The sequence below is a fragment of the Neolamprologus multifasciatus genome, chromosome 19, assembly GCF_963576455.1.
Source record: "Neolamprologus multifasciatus chromosome 19, fNeoMul1.2, whole genome shotgun sequence".
NCBI lineage: Eukaryota > Metazoa > Chordata > Actinopteri > Cichliformes > Cichlidae > Neolamprologus > Neolamprologus multifasciatus.
In genome coordinates, this window is record NC_140457.1 from 7,668,781 (window position 1) to 7,685,417 (window position 16,637).

General features: G+C 37.8%; 1 protein-coding gene across 2 annotated transcripts in view; it reads right to left on the reverse strand.

The window, feature by feature from the left end:
• Positions 1-6,297: 6,297 nt before the first annotated feature.
• Positions 6,298-16,637, reverse strand: part of rbks (ribokinase) — an 81,188-nt gene continuing 70,848 nt past the window's right edge. The window contains exons 11-12 of one of the 2 annotated variants that reach the window (XR_014871105.1): positions 13,737-14,385; positions 6,298-8,953 (exon numbers count right to left, since the gene is read on the reverse strand). The gene's annotated coding sequence lies outside the window, so the exon portion shown is untranslated. The remainder of the gene's footprint in view (positions 8,954-13,736; positions 14,386-16,637) is intronic. The other variant, XR_014871106.1, reaches the window with a different exon arrangement.

The following is a 16,637-nucleotide window of genomic DNA, read 5'->3' on the forward strand; positions in this document are numbered from 1 at the left end:
TTCAATGATGTCATTCTTTGCAAGTGTGTTGCACATGCACAGATAGTCCACACATGTCCTGCTCTGCAGCATACTGCAAGCATTGCTAAATCTTCTAATGCATTGCACTTCAGAAGATTATTGATTTGAATTTTTTGGAGAGTTTCTGCAGGTCTAGCTCTCTTTTTTTGTCCATTCAGCCATGACACCAGTTACTTTTCATGCCACATCAGTCCACCTCCTTATGAGGTTATTCGTAAATGGACAATAGATTAGTGCACCATAACCTTTCTTCTGATTGTTCAACACTTTTCCACACACGCTGTATCTGCTGCACCTTTAAAGACTTCAGGCTTTGGTTATTTGTGTGCATGTCTGTGTGTGAGAGGGAGAAAGAGAGAGATAGAGGCTTTCTTTTTATGGAGTAACACATCCGGTCAATGACCTGTTCAACTTTCTAAACAACCTGTGTGGCTTGGCTCTCGGTCAAGCTCAATGAAAATCCTATTTGCGGCTGAATATAGGTAAGCTGTTAACAACACAGTACTCAAGACCTGAGTAACGTCCGTGACACACTTACTGTGTTTTTAGTCAAGTATAAAAAATTAGATAATTTTTACCAAAGAAAAAGAACATCACTGTTATTGTAATGCCTTAACAGAGGGTCTAATGCTACTTTTGGTGTTCTTGCTTGACATTTTCCCCCACATGAGGGCAGTGTTTGTATGCAAGACAAGACTAAGAGAATCATGTCAAAGAAAATATCCAGAATGTAAAAGAAAAATCATGTGTGTGAGTGCTGGTTTAAGTTTGAAGTGCTTAAAATGGTCTGTTACATTTTATAGGATGATAATTTGATTGCTGGTTTTAACTGATTTATTGTACCAATTTGAAAAGACACAATAAAAAATTTACAATGTAACAAGAGATCTTTACGTCACCTCTTTGAAACCTTTCAGGCGTGTTTGGCCTTCATTATTGTGCTGCAGGGTGAACTGTTCTCCACACAGATGCAGTTCAGAAGGTCAAGCAGGTCTCTGAAACCCCCAGCAAGCCTTTAAGAAACCATGTTTCACTCTGAGTTTGATCCACGTCAGTCTTGTCTTATCATTCACGTGTTCTTACTGACACTAATCTCTTTACCCGTGAATTATGAACTGTGATTCAAAGTATATTTGACTTTTTATCATTCTTTTTATCAACTATGAAATGCTAGTTTGTCTGAAGTCATCTAAGTATTTACACCTGTTTCCCCTTCTGAGAATTGGTTCAGAGAATACTACTATACACACTCCCTTCGACAAGACTTTTCACTTCACTTTTACTTTTATTTAATTAACTGGGTTCTGTATCCCACAAATTTGTTGTCATTTATTTCAATCAACTCACCTTCACATTGATTGGTACTAATTTGGGATTGGTTTTGTTTTTGTGGATTGAGTTTCGCATTTGCTCAGAGCCAGCGCTTGTGCTTGGGAGTTAATTGAAGGCAGGTGTGTTCGAGTGTGCCGCCACACTCCACATCCCTATTTATAACACACACTCCAAACACTGTCTCTCAGTTTCTGTCTGCACGTATGCCATGTAGTTCAGATTTAGGTGGTTGACATTCTTGGGGGTTTTCATTGGGTATTTTAATTAAGATTCAGCTGAATACTTATGTGTTATCCTCTTGTTTCTGTCTGCAGGCCATGGTCTGCTAAGTTCTGCAGCCTAAATAAAAAGGTCAGTTTATTAAGGGTAAAGTGGCTGATGGCCAACTTCATGCAAGGTGATGAGTGTGAAAGGACGAGTGTGTTTACAATTTTATGCAGTCTATTTTCTATCTATATTGGTTTTAATTAAATAATTGATTATACTTTGGGTTTATAAAACCGTATTTTTACCCATTTTTACATATATCATTTAAGCTAGTTTTTTTCTGAGCTAATTAGCCAGTGGCCTATATTTCTATTTTTAGCAAATAATTGTGTTAATATATTTTTTTAATTGCTATATTTTAGCTAATACTTCTTTATTTATTTGTGATAGTAGGCAGTTGCAGTTTTGCTAATAATTTAATTTATGAATTAATACTAAATTTTCTAGCTATTGGCGTGTATTTAGATTTTAATTTTTATATTTTTATTCAGAATGTTTTGCAAACTATTTTAACTTTGCCAGTACTTGAAATAATTCTAAGTCTAAAAAAAACCGCAAAACTTTGCCAGTAGCCTATGGTTCCCTATCATTTATTTAGTCTACTAGCATTTAAGGAAGTTTGTTTGCCATTTCTCAAATTTTCAGCTCTCTAAGTATCTCAAAATTATAAGACATATATATTATGAATTATGACTTAAAATTTTAAATAGTAACCTATTTTTTTAGCTTACAGGTGGCACAAAAAGTAGTGAAAACTTCCATAATGATTTTTTTAAGCAATTTATTTTCATATTTTTATTTATAAAAACTGTTTATCCAATGTAAATTATTTAGATAATTTCAAAAAGCAATTTTTTAATTTAGTTTTTATTATTTATTTTTTATTTTTTTACCTTTTTAGATGACTTAATTTATACTTTTTGGGGGCTGTCTATTTTCATTTTTCTGCAGTTTTTTGAGGTCCATTCAATTTAATAGAAATTGTAATTTGTTTTTAAACTTTTTTTGTTTGTTTTTGGTAGTTTGAGATAATGTATAATTTTGAGAGTAATCCTCACGGAGAATCATGTTGTAGTGCAAACAAAGCACCACACAAAGATCTACTGAAAATACTAGTTTGACTCTGAGAATTATGGCTCTTTCAGTTCAGTCTATATCATGCTGGGTAATCATATGTGAATATTTACTTAATTACTCCAAATTTAACTCCAGATGTGCATTATAGGGCCTGGTCCTCTATAATTTTCTGTTGATTTTCACTGTGTGGTCTCCAGTGCCTGCTGCTGCAAACAGCCACAGTTTCAGCAGCGCTCTCTGCTGGCAGCTCAGTCATACTTCATGCATGAGTTTAGGCTGGCCAGGTTCTTATTTGGAGTGTGGAAGATATTTATTCATTCTTCTGTGACATCCAAACACAGTGCAGGAGTCATTTACTGTTAAAGTGAAGAGTTCAAAGTTTATCTCTTTCTCCTTTTACCGTATTATGTGTGTGTGTCAGTAATTCCACTGCAGGATGTTAAGATAAAGTTCACCACAGGATTTATCAGTGATTGCAAAAGATTTTGTGCAATTCCTAACTGGCAGTGACAGAGGGCACCCAAAGGTGATGGCGTGACTCCTTTTGTCAGCCACTTTGGCCTCGTGGTTACCAAATAAGGCATGATATTAAATCCAGGAAACTGTTTTTTCTGCCTTCATGATTACACAATCAGAGGGACGTGGGGGGAAAGAAGTGATGTGAGCATTCACGGTGATGTCAACGTTTTTCCCTCTTTATTATCACTTGTTTAACATTGCTGAAATAGCTGATGACACATCAACCAGCTGACCTGTGAGCGTCATTGTGTCTGTTTTTAGCAGCGCACACTGTAAAAACCTCGGCCCACTTGGCCTCAGAAGCCCTTGTCTTTCTCTTTCCTGCTGCCCGTGTCGCCCACACTCTCCCCTGGATAGCGGCATACGGCCACAGCCTCTTCTTTCGCCCCCACTCCCCTCCACTCTTCCCTCACCCACTGACCCACTGGCGGAAAGCGTGGGTGCCATCTGTGGTGGAGAGGCTACTTTTAGCCTCCCAGGCTGCTATTTTTCTCTTTACTGATTTTTTTTTTCTTAAATATAAACACAAAGCACGGGCTTACTTACGCAATACTTGTCTCCCTCACTGGTTCTCTCTCCTATTGCTTCACAAGTCCTGTTTACACAACAGTGCACATGGACCATGGCAGCACACTCTTACAGGAAGAGTAAACTGTAAAATTTAAACATGATTAATTCTTTTATGCAACTGAATAAATTGCTTGTAATTGCAATCAGCCTTGAGGTATGCTGAGCTGAGCTCTAATCCCCTACATATCTGGAATAATGATATGGTGTCAGAGGTACATTAAAAACACCACCAAGTGTCATGTGTTACTTCACGCTGCAACACAATATGACAAAGGGAATTACAAAAGCACCTGACGGTAATCATATGACAATGTGAAGTAATCTCACTTACTGGGATTTCTGACGACTATTGGGGAAAAAAGAGGGCATGATCTCAGTTATAGGTCAAACCACTGATGCTGACACTGCAGCTAAAGATAACTGCTCATAACCACAACTCAGCCTTGTGGCCTCCACCACTGAGTCCATACCTTTTTCATCAAACACCCCAAAGCTCTGTTGATCACCCTATTCATCAGCATCATGTCATATTAGACTAAACTGTCATGCTGCTTTAAGTTTGCTGTTTAGTGACCAATTAGGCCTCCATTGTTAACTTTTTATCCTTAGTTTGAGTCATTAGTTTGGATCTTTTTAATGGTTGCTAATGGCTGCTGGCTATATCAAGACTCTATTTATTATGTTTATTTAACAGTTTCAACATTTTGATTGTTGGGGCTTCTTTCTATTATTGTAGGGTGAAGGCAACTGAACATTTAGCTAACAGTTTAACATTTAAGTTTGTATTTCTTTAAAAATTTGAACCATTATCCATATTTTAAGTAACAATTTCCAGTTTTATTTAAAGGTTTATGTAAGTATAGTATATTTTAAGTTTTTTTTTTTAATATCCAGACATAACTGATCTTTAGCAGATTTTAAAAAAATTAAACATAGCCTTAGATGAACAATAATGCATGATATATTACATAGTTTTAATATTTATTTAACAAAAACTAAGGTGAGAAGGTGACTGGAAAACTAAGTACGCCCCATGACTCAATAGTTTGTATTGTAGAACCACTTTTAGCAGCAGTAACTTGATGTAATCTTTTTCTGTATGACTTTATCAGTCTCTCACTTCATTGTGGGGGAATTTTGGCCGATTCGTCTTTGCAATGTTGCTTCGTTTCATTGAAGTCTGAGGGCACTTGTTTATTCACTTAAGGTCATACCACAGCATTTCAGTCAGGTTGAGGTCTACATCTAGGTCGCACTTGACTGGTCCCATGGCTGCAAAATAAGGTCAAACCCTCACCCCTCCGCCACCGTGTCGACAGTTGGTGTGAGATGGTTGTGCTGATATATTGTGTTTAGCTCCACTTTGCTGTCATCTGTCCAAATGTCATTAAACCATAAGTCTTGTAGTTTATTTAGATTCAACCAGGAAAACCGAAGCTGTGAGACCAAGTTAATTCAGAGCATGTATAAAGTATTCAAGAGTCAAGTGTTGTTCAGTCTTTTTCTAATTGTGTGTTTGGAATTTTAGCAAGTGCTAACAAAGACCTTTAGAGTCTGAGATGAAGCTCTCTGGTTTTTGAAACTTCTCTAAGCATTACACAGTCTGACGTTGGGATAAATGTGTTGGGATGTTTTTATAGCTACAGTTTCATTTGTTTAATTTCCAGCTAACAAATACAACTATAAGCCACACATTTTAGAAAAATATAATTTATGTAAATCTAAATGCACGTTTTTCAGTTAGATTCAAAGCTCATTATTGAATTCTCTTATACATATTAGCCGAGTTTAAATTGCTTATGCATTCTTTTAACACACAGTTTCTGCTGTTTCTATACTGTTAGCTGACAACATCTCTAATCATTTCCATCTTATCATTGCTAATTTTATCTGTTTATCCTGCTTTTTTTTTATCAATAAAATCACCTACATTTTGACTTTAGTCCCAGTTTGAACAAGATATTTCAACAGTATGTTATTATCATATTCTCTATTTAAGGGTATGTGGACACATGCAGTGTCCACATACCCTTCATTTCTCTTCTCTTTCTCTAATGTTAATGTTAAAATGATAGTTCCCTAAATTGTTCAGTTCCAGTTTAATTTGAGCATTAAAACTGAATGTTGGCACAGTGAGATCTCCTTAGGAAGATCTCTGGAGGGTTGGGGATTTATACACACATGTGCAACCTTTTCCACACTGTGTTGGCTAAGAAAAGGTCACCATGCTGACCTTTAAAAACCATTCCCCTGTGCAGCGTGCTTCTATTTAAGTTTTATTCTAGTTATTATTGTCTTTTCTTTTTCTAGGGAAGCTGGAAAATACAGAATAGCTTTCTGGGAACACAGCCTTTATTTATGTTCCAGCAGTCAAATGAATGTGCACTTGTGTGTGTGTTCCACTCAACAGGTCATGGTGGCCTGAAAGGGCACATTTAATTTTCTCTGTTTCTGGATATTCTATTTATTGGAACAAATTATTTTACCTGTGGTGACAAATTCAACAACAAACCCATTCAGTCATTTATTTGCTGAGTGTTCTGTGAAATGCTGCAATTTTCCACAGAATGTCAATGAAATCAGCCTTTTTATTATCTCATTAGCTGCAAGGGGCTGTTTGCTTTGTGACTGGCAGATTTCCAATATAACTGCAGCTCTGTGCAAAAGTTTCTTATTTTTATATATTTTGGTAGGAAAATAGGAACTAGAGACTGAAATATATTGAGATGTCTGCAAATGTACACAGAACAACAACACATAAGGCAAAAAATAGAGTTTGTACTGTTCTAACAAACATGAAAGTCAACATTTGGTGTGACCACCTGTATTAGTTAACACAGCCTGAACTCTCTTTGGCAGATTTCTTGTAATTTATATAATTAGTCTTCAGGAATAGTTCTCCAGGCTTCTTCAATGGTATTCAAAGCTCTTCTCTGGATGTTGGCTGCCTTTTATTCTCTTGTCTGCTAAGATGATTCCACAATGTCTCAGCAATGTTGAGGTCTGCACTCTATGGAGGCCAACTGCATGTTCTTCTATCCAGGTACACTTTTACTGCATTGGTAATCTTTTTGGGATCATTGTACTGAAAATGAAGCTTTTCCAGATAAAAATCTGACATTATTTTCTAATTCCTTTAATTTTGACAAGATCTCCAACACCACTGGCTGAAATCTAGCCCAAACCATGACAGAGCCTCCACCTTGTTTTATAGATGCCTGTACACACCAACTATTGTACCGCTCCCCTTGTTTCCTGCTTACACATTGCCACCTATTTTGAGCCCAGTTCTTGTGTGATTTGGCGTATCTCAGCATTTTCCCCTGTTCTCCTTCCTTAAGAAGGACAGCCACCCGTCCACTGAGACCATTTCTGGTAGAGGAGTGACTGACATTTCAGTGTTCCAGAAACATTTCACTGATGTTTCTGGATAATTTCAGGCCTCATACTTTTCTTCAATTTCCTCACTTTTGTTCAGGACACAGTGCACACCATGCCAAAACCAAGAAGTTTGTAGCTAGTGGGAATCATCTTGTTGGTGCAAAAAATAAATAAATACAGTTTTATCCCTGTCAGACAGTTGTTTGACATTTTTCATAGATTCACCAAAAGAAATTGCAACAAACTGCACATGTGTGTGTGAGTGTGTGTGAGAGATGTTGCTAATAACAAAGTGTCCAAAGAGAGAATTTGAAATAGATTCTTTATTTCAAATTCTTTCTTATTTTAAGAAAGAAGATATAAGGTTCATCTCTTGAGTTAATTGGATTTTTTTATATTCTTTAAGAATTCAAGTGATTTAATGACCAAAACAAAAGCATTCTTTAAAGGGTCAGCTACAAGGATGTAAAATAATTGAGAAGGCAGCAAGAAAAAAGCCTGGAGAACTATTGTTAAAAACCACTTTAAAAATTACAAGAAAGTCTGGCTCCTTGGAAACAAACTATAAGGAAATGAGGTGTGACTCGGGACTTTAGCACAGCAGTATATTTATCAGTTTTACTTTCTTTTTCTTTTTTTATTATTGTAACAACAGTGCTCGTCTGCTATTGTTGCCACCTAACCTTGGCTCAGGTCAGTCTGAAGAAGAACAGGCCTTGAGAAGTTTGCTTGCTTTCTTTTTTCTATATTAAGTGACCCATATGAGCAAACATAAGCATTTCCATTTCCTTTTTGAAAACAGTGACAAAGTCCATGTCAGGTGGTAGTGGGGGTGGCAGTTGCACAAACAATCTTGACTAAGGAGGAGACTCTACGAGTTGCCTCATCATAGCTGGGCACCAGGAAACTTCTATTATGCATATGTACAGTTTTACTACATTACAGCTTAATTTACAATCTCAATCTGGAGCGCTGACATGTTCACCGTCTGTCGCTCATACTATGAGAGCACAGAACAAATGCCATGCTAAATCACTTCATGATTACAGTAGGCAAAGAAAAACAATACATACAGTTACAGTATGTATATCTTTTTTTTTTTTTTTTAAGAAAAAGCTAAAAAAGAAAAAAAAAACAAAGAAAAAAAAGCTTGTGAACCTCATTTGCACATTTGGCATTTTCTGCAAAGTTCAGCCATCTTTAAGGTGCAAATCTTCTTAAAATATCCCAGGAAAATGCCGTGGATGTGGGTTAAAATGGTTTCTTTCACCCTTTTACTCTTTCACCAGTTTATTTAAAAGACTGCTGCATATTGCTGAATTTAAAATGACAAGCTTGTGTGATCAAATTTTGCAGTAATAGCGACAACATACTGGACAAAATTTTAAACAAACTGATTAAGCCGTTGTTTTTAATCTGGGAGTGTTTACTTATTCTGCTTGGATGTTTCTTAACATTTATTTTTGCTGAATGTAGTTTTATTCGTGAAGAACACTGAAAATATTTCAGTTCAGCAACAAGAGAGGGCAGCAGAGTGTTTCGGTGCAGTCGCTGAGCTCTTCTTTTATGCGTCCTTGTGGTGCAGGAAGCAGAGCTGATTTAATGAGAGCAGTAGGAAGCGCAGCGTGCTGCAGCGGACCTCGTCACTGGCCTGGTATGGAAGCACTGCTCTTAGATGACGGATGACGCCGGGCCGGCCGTGGCCAAGACGAACAAAGGTGGGGGGGCCTCGGGGTGCTACTTCCTCCATCGCTCTCTTGGCAGTGGCATAAATTGCTTAGGTTGCCTAGCGACCGGAAGCATGGAAACAGAAGGTGTCACTTGTTACCTCAGAGCTGGATTTAGCCAAATTGTAAAATAGCCATCCATAGATCATGAGGGGGATGGAGTTACTAAAGATAAGCAGGAGAAGGCAGCAGGATCAGAAAATAGACAGAGGTCACTGCGAGGTCCACTGATGCATCATTGCAGCACTGGAGACATTTAAAGCAGCATTTAATTGAAAAGAAGGCAGTGGACAAATCCATATGTACAAAATGAGACTAATATGCGAATGTATGTTTTTTGAAAGTGACATAAAATTACATTGCCAATATCTTAAACACTGAGACAATGGTGAAACAACTTAAATTTATAATTGTTAAATTTAACAGTCCTAAAAGGCACTCCATTTTTAAACCTTGACTAGTTATATGGAACATATGACTATATTTAGAAGGGGAGAAGTGCTAATAAAGGTAGCCAACTATTAGCTACTTGATTAGCATGTTAACGGTTTAGACACCTTCCAGTTATTGCAGAGTAAAAAATTAAATCTCAAATTTCATTCAACAGAACTGAAGCTCTAAATTCTAGCAAGTTGTTAATGCATTTAACTGCCCATAAACCCACATTCAGATAATTTACTAACATCAAAAACAGAGACATAGTTCCCATAACCAGTTTCCAGTAGTTCAGTTCCTCAGAATTGTTAGTTTCCTTGCATTTCAATCTCGCTTATCAGTTCAACTTGCTTGCGGAGGAAAATAGTGGCACAGTCTACAGCACCTTCGCAGCTGCACAGACAAAGTGCTAACGGTAAGCTAGCCAAGAACCCAGATTGATGTTAAAGCTGAATGAATGCTAACTCCAGCCACAGCCAGACCCTGAACTTCAACAGGTAACAAATTGACGAACACTCAGACTCCACCGTCTGTTTTTATCTCCTCATGTTTCTAAAGTAGAATCACTATGGCGATCAATTTTAAGTCTGTTGAAGGCTTTGTGTTCATACCTAAATACTAAGAGAAAGATCATATGCGTGCCCTTACTAGGATAGACATTTGTGTTGGTGTGTGGGGCTGTAGCCTCATGTTTATAATGTTAAATGGTTATTATGAGACAGTAAGATTTTAGGTCACTTTACAGAGAAACATGAAAGTAATGTAACAAGTAGTATAATGAATTAATGTACTACATTAATTTTAAGTAAAGTGTTTTGTGTAATATGTGGAATCATTTTTTTAGTAACAATTCCAACACTAGGACAAAGAGTGGAAATACCTCCAACATGCAAACATTTCACCCACAGCATTCAATTAATTTGCATGAATATAATGTCTTTGATGTGGTGCTTAGCAATGATATTGACTCTCAAAGCGGAGCCAGTGAGAACCCAGTGAGAACCGATAAGGAATTGAATTCATAAGTGACATAAGTAAATTCTTATCAGTTCCCATCCCTAGGTCTGGCACAGGCTGTTAGAGCAACTGTAGCTTTCAGGACTTCCACACTGACTTTATTTTTTAGACTCAGATTTTTCCACTTGTCAAGGCCTCTTTGGTAAATGGACTGGTTTTATACAGCGCTTGTCTATTCTGCCTGAGGGCTCAAAGCCTTTATACAACATGCCTCATTCACCCATTCATTTGCTCAATGTAGTGGTCAGCGCAGTGCTACTTCCTATGGGAAAGGGCCCCACTGACAGGCATTTTAGTTGCATTTCGCTAGCTGATGACTGCTTTATCTATTCCAGGCTAATGCATGCAGAAATGTCAAACAACATGAACTAAATTCATCTAAATATATTTTTGCATGACTGTTTTAAGATTGACACATACAATCACATACAGTAGCCACACGGGTATTACACTTATCAACTAACATTACGCAGTGTTACGTAATGTAATGCTACATAATATTATGTTAATTAATAATTTAATTTGAGTGAAATGAGATTAAGTAAAAGTACTTGTCAATTAGCATTTTTTAAGTTTTTTGTTACAGTGTCAGTCCAAATATATACACGTGGATTGATCACTGGGCAGATAAGCCTTCTAATGCATGTTTGTCTATGGAGGCGTCCATGAATTTCAAATGGATTTTCAGCCAGTTTCAGTTTGTTACAATTGCTAAAACTGGTTTCATAATATGGGATACTTAGTTACTTTCTATAATGTCATGCTAAAAATACAGATTTTAAAATATTACAGTTCTGTAGGTGCTTTTTTGCAGTGTTCTGTGTAACAAACCCACAGCAGACCCGGTGACATTCCAATGCTCTTCAGCATGCTTTATTAATACGGTTGCTTGTATACACACAACGGCCGCTGCTCTCCCACTGCCAGCCGCACTCACATCAACAAGAACAACAATACTGTAGGACCCAGTACCATATTTAAGTCGGCGGGGCATGATAGCGGATGCTGTGCAGGTGCGTCTGCCTTCCCTGCACAGCACCACAAGCCACGCCCCGCGACATTCTGCTTTAAAAGTTGACCGTGAAACATAAAAACTGAAGGGGCTACTCAGTTATTTTAAAGAGCTGCCTAGTCCTGTGGTCTGACTTGAAATGAGAGCTACAGACAAGTCAATAAGTCTCTCTGGCTCTGTAAATCACAAGTCTTAACTTTATCTTCAGGCAATCTACACACAACAACGTAAATCTTTGTAAAACTGTGCAGTTCTGCATGTCTCTGTATCTACAACTTGGGTATATACAAAAAATAGCAGTTATTTAACCCTCAGTATTATAAATGTAATGTTTTGTGTTTTTCTTTCTTTTCTCAGAATACACCTGCATTAGTTAAATTAAGTGCCAGAACAGTCACAGTAATCCTTTTAAACTGACTTAATATTGAGACCTATCAAATTTAACATGTTTGTAAGAGTAAAATATTGGAAATACAAACTCCCACCAGGGGAGTGTTATTTGCTGTTGCTATGTTTTGGCATTTCTTTCATTACAGCACCTGAAAACAACACAAGGTTGGTATTTTATTCAGGATTGGGTCAAAGCCCACAGTCCGAACCTCTGAGCAAGATGTTGGCAGCAGAGATGCATCTCCTGGATGCGCCTTATAGCAGCATAAAAAATGGAGTGGACATTAAGTTTAAGTTTAAGGCCCTTAAACTTGGATTATAATAGCCACCAGGGGAAAACCACCAGGCTTGACCTCTGTAAACACTTTCCTGATGAGTTTATGCGCTCAGTTGTTAAGTTGCATTTAAGTTTTTTTTCTACGTTTTTGAAAAGGATTTTCGAGATTATTCATGGTATGCTCCGTGGTATGCTAGCTACTTACTTGGATTCACAGTTAGAGTCAGTTAGAGAGGAGTGGCTCTAAAGTAAAGTGTCAAAAACTGCAGTTCTTCTAATGACCACTAGAGGCTGACTACAAAAGTGGGTTAAACCAACAGACTGTCATGTAAACAGACCCAACCTTACAGCAGAAATAAAAATGTTTACAGTATGGAACTGTTTGGGTATTTTTTTTAATCATTCATCCATCTGGATGCTGGATTTAGGGAGGCAGATTGCAAGGTGTACCCACAATGTCTTCCAGGGCTCACATAATTGCTATGACAGAAAGGGTACTCTCTGTTATTCTTTGTGCTGTCGATGCCTTCTGGGGTATTTTTAATGGAATTAGTATAACTTGCTACGCACTTAATTGTGCTAAAAAAAAAATCCAAGAATTCCACAGCTGGAGGATGAGGGAGATCACCACAACGGACAGAAGGAAATACGGACAATAAATACACAAGTGGGAGCCGGAGCACAGAGGAAACACCTGGGGAACATGGCTGACCATAGTCTGACTGACGAGAAGAGGGAAGCAGAACCAAACATAACACACACAGGAATAGAGACTATCACATTAAAACAGGAAACACATAAACACACAGAAACTCACTGACTAAATACCAAGGATGAGAGCTAGGGAGCGAGGGACAAGAGAGAGAGACATGCAGACACTTTGGCTTGATACTGACACCATGGCTAACTCATGCGAGCTTGAAGAATAAACACACATGACTGACTCCTAATATTTTACTAATGTACTTATCACAAATCATCAGGTATCTTTGTTTTTTTGTATTGTATCTTTAACAGTTTATGAATCCACCTTGCTAACTGAGCTTGCCAAATCTGAGCTTATCACACAATTTGGGAATCCACCACCTTGTCTTAATATTGTAACTTTTGGCTCTTAAAAAACAACATGGCAGTATCCAAAATGCTAAATTGGAAGCTTCAAAATGCAGTGTCCAAAACTAATGGGTGGCATCATTCTGTCTTTTATATAAAGTCTATGGTATATGCATTTTTTTTAACCTTCTATTTGCAGACACTCTGAGCTCCACAGGTGTTTTGGCAATTACATTGCATTACAGTGTGAACTGAACAGACACCACAGGTAAAATTTTATGATTTAAACAGTCACTTTATTTAAAAATAACTTGTTCTCACAATGATTTCTCAGCAACGTGTCAGTGTAAGGCCTGTCCTCCTAAATCCTGATTTCTTCTTTCTGCCCGGTCCTCTCTCATTGTCATTGTCTTCCGCTTGTTTCCGCTCATCTCTCCTTATCGCCCTGCTATTAGGCTCACATCCCATCTCTGCATTTTCTCACTAATCCACGTGTCATTCCTCCCTCCAAAAAAAACACTCGTTCCCTCTCTGCCTTCCTGTTCCTCCCTGTTATTTACTTTTTCTCTATCGATCACCGTCACTTTCTCTCAGGCCTTCACTCACTTTTGTTCAAAAGCTTTCCCTTCTCTCCCCTCCCCTCTCCTCTACCATATACCTCCATCTCTGCCTCCATCTCTGGTGCGTGCACAGCGGATGGCGGCGGCCCACTCAGTCCTCTCAGGGAGCAGAAGGTTTGTCCACTCCCACTCAGGCTTTGCGTCATGGAACACAGAGAAATAGAGACAGAGGAGAGAGAACAGATGGGAGGAGGACACACTGGCTGCCTGTTTTATAACATTACTCCTGACAACACTGTGGTCATCAGTACGACTATGTAAAGTACCAGGCTATTGTAGACTCATCAAGCACGCCTATATATAGCAGAAAGCCGAATATAGAGGGGCAGGAAATGACATGTTTGGTGTGAAAAGGAAATGTTGTACAACACTTTTTCAATTCAATTAATACAGAATCTTATTTGAGTAAATCTAAAGAAGCAACAGGATTTTCCTTTTTCTTTTTCAGGCCATTAACTCACCCTGTAAAGACCTGTTGCCTGTGTGGAAATCCAATCTGATGGCTCCATTATCAAGAGATTGGTGTAACCATAGCGACCTGATGCACATCAGTGCATGACATCATAACTGACACAATCGTTCCCATTTACGCAAGTGGAAAGACAATTCAGATCCTTCTGCTGTTTTTGTTTTTGCCTGTTCCTGTTCCTGCTTCTGACTTTAAACCAGCATTGCATAAGATGCCGTCTGCAAAATGACAATTAAAAAAAAAAAGAGAGAGAGATTTTACAATTATAAATGACACAGAGAATACTAATAATACAGAAAATGCAAATGTTGTTAGCTGGATTTACACAAGAACAAAACAAAAATGAGATTTGGGTAAACAAGAGATTAGATCTTCTCACTGCAAAGCTAAACACAAACAGTCAAATCTGGGTCACATTGAAAGCAAAAATCCACCCTGGGATACATTTCCCACATTTTTTCCCCAATGATTTTGGACAGCTGGATTTAGATATATAGACACAGACAAGTTGCTTCAAAAGCTCCAGAAAGAGCCGAGACCAGTATGTGATGTGATCATGCAGCATTTTCTGGAACAGCCTCACTGGTAATGAATTAGAGGCTGAATGTGAGGACACGCTGACAGTACCCAGGGTGGTTTTGTGGGTAAGCGAGAATGTGAGAATGTCTTTTGGTTTAGAGCTGCAGTGCAAGTAAAAAAAAAAAAGATGTGGGTGTAAAAGCATAATGAAATATTCTAAAAGTCCACAAAATCAGCCACCTACAAATTGTCAGAGGTGTAGATCTGCTGTTTAGCTTGATTTCAGTATTATGTGAGCTGCTCATTTAATTATGAGCTTCAGCATGAAATGTATAATTGTACTGAGCTGTGTCTAAATAACTTTCTGTAACAGGTTTTTAAAAAATAAATCCATCCTAATACCAGCTTGCACAGAAGGTGTTTGATATAGGAAGGAAGATATGAGAACTGTAATTTTCACTGCACTCATTGGCTCCAAGGAGTCACTACTCTCACCCAAGAGGAATAAGTCAACCAAACCAGTATCACATAACGAATGGTTATCCCTATAAAGAGATACAGTTATCATAAGAGAGTACACATTCCTTAAATTTAAGGACATAATAAAAATAATATAATCCTTAGCAGGTCTTAAAATGAGGGAAATGTGACCAAAGATAAACAACAACACATGACATATCGCACTGTCATCATTTATCAAACAAAAACTAGGAATCAGTAGTTTGTTAAGCCACCTTCAGTAGTGGCTTGAATCAATCGTTTTCTGTATGACTTTCTCAGTCTCTCACATCATCGTCAAGGAAATTTGGCCCAGTCTTCTTTCCAAAAATGCTTCAGCTCTTTGAAGTTTGTGGGCATTAGTTTATGCACAGCTCATTTAAGGTCCTCCCACAGTATTTCAGTCTGCCAAACATGGTGCTGTGCATTGTGGCCAAACATCTCTGCTCTGGTCTTGTCTATCCAGAGGATATTGTTCCAAAAGCAACCTAAGCTGTGCTACCATTTTCCTTTTAGAGAGAACAGGATTTTTCCTGGCAGCCCTTGAAAACTGTTCATACTTGTTCAGTCTGTTTCTAATTATATTGTAATGAACTTTAACATGTAACTGAGGCCTGTAGAGTCTGATGTGAAGCTCTGGGTTTTTGGCAGTTTCTTTCATCATTGCACACTCTGACCCTGGGTTAGAATTGCTGGGACATCCACTCCTGGGAAGATTGGCAACTGTCTTTAATGTTTTCCACTTGCAAATAATCTTTGTCCTTGCAGAATATTGGACTTCATGTTGTTTGGAAACGACCTAATAGCCTTTCCCAGATTGATAGGCAGCAGCTGTTGCTTCTCTATCATCGTTGCTGATGTCTTTCCTCCTTGGCACTGTGTTAACACATACCTGAATGCTCCACATGCGCAAACTGCCAAAATCTCTGCTTTTATAGCGCGCTCACATTTGCTGATGATCAGTTAAACCTTTGATTATCACCACCTGGCTGCTACTTACCTTGGTATTTCCTATGGAAGGAAGAAGGGCGACTTAGTTTTGGCTTAGTGTTTGTTAAATAAATAATAACACTATGTTATCATGGTTTGCTCATCTAAGGCTTCATTTAGCTAATTTAAGACCTGCTAACAAACATATAAATTTTTATCATGTCATGAGACATAAAACCTTAGAAATCAAAGAAGACATACTTTCTTTTTTCCTTGACTGTATCTGTTCATTAATCTGTAAATTCTATAGAACAGAAACTTATTATTGAACCATCTTTTTAGATAGTACCATACTTTGTATTTTATACCACATATGTCTGTCTGGATATGTCTATCCAGCCCTTTGTTATACTACCATAAGCTGAAGATGCTGAGGAACTTCCCATGATCCAATAAGCACTTCTTCTCAACTGCTCATAATATTAAACTTTTATGCAACGACTGCTTTAACTTTTGTCTTTTC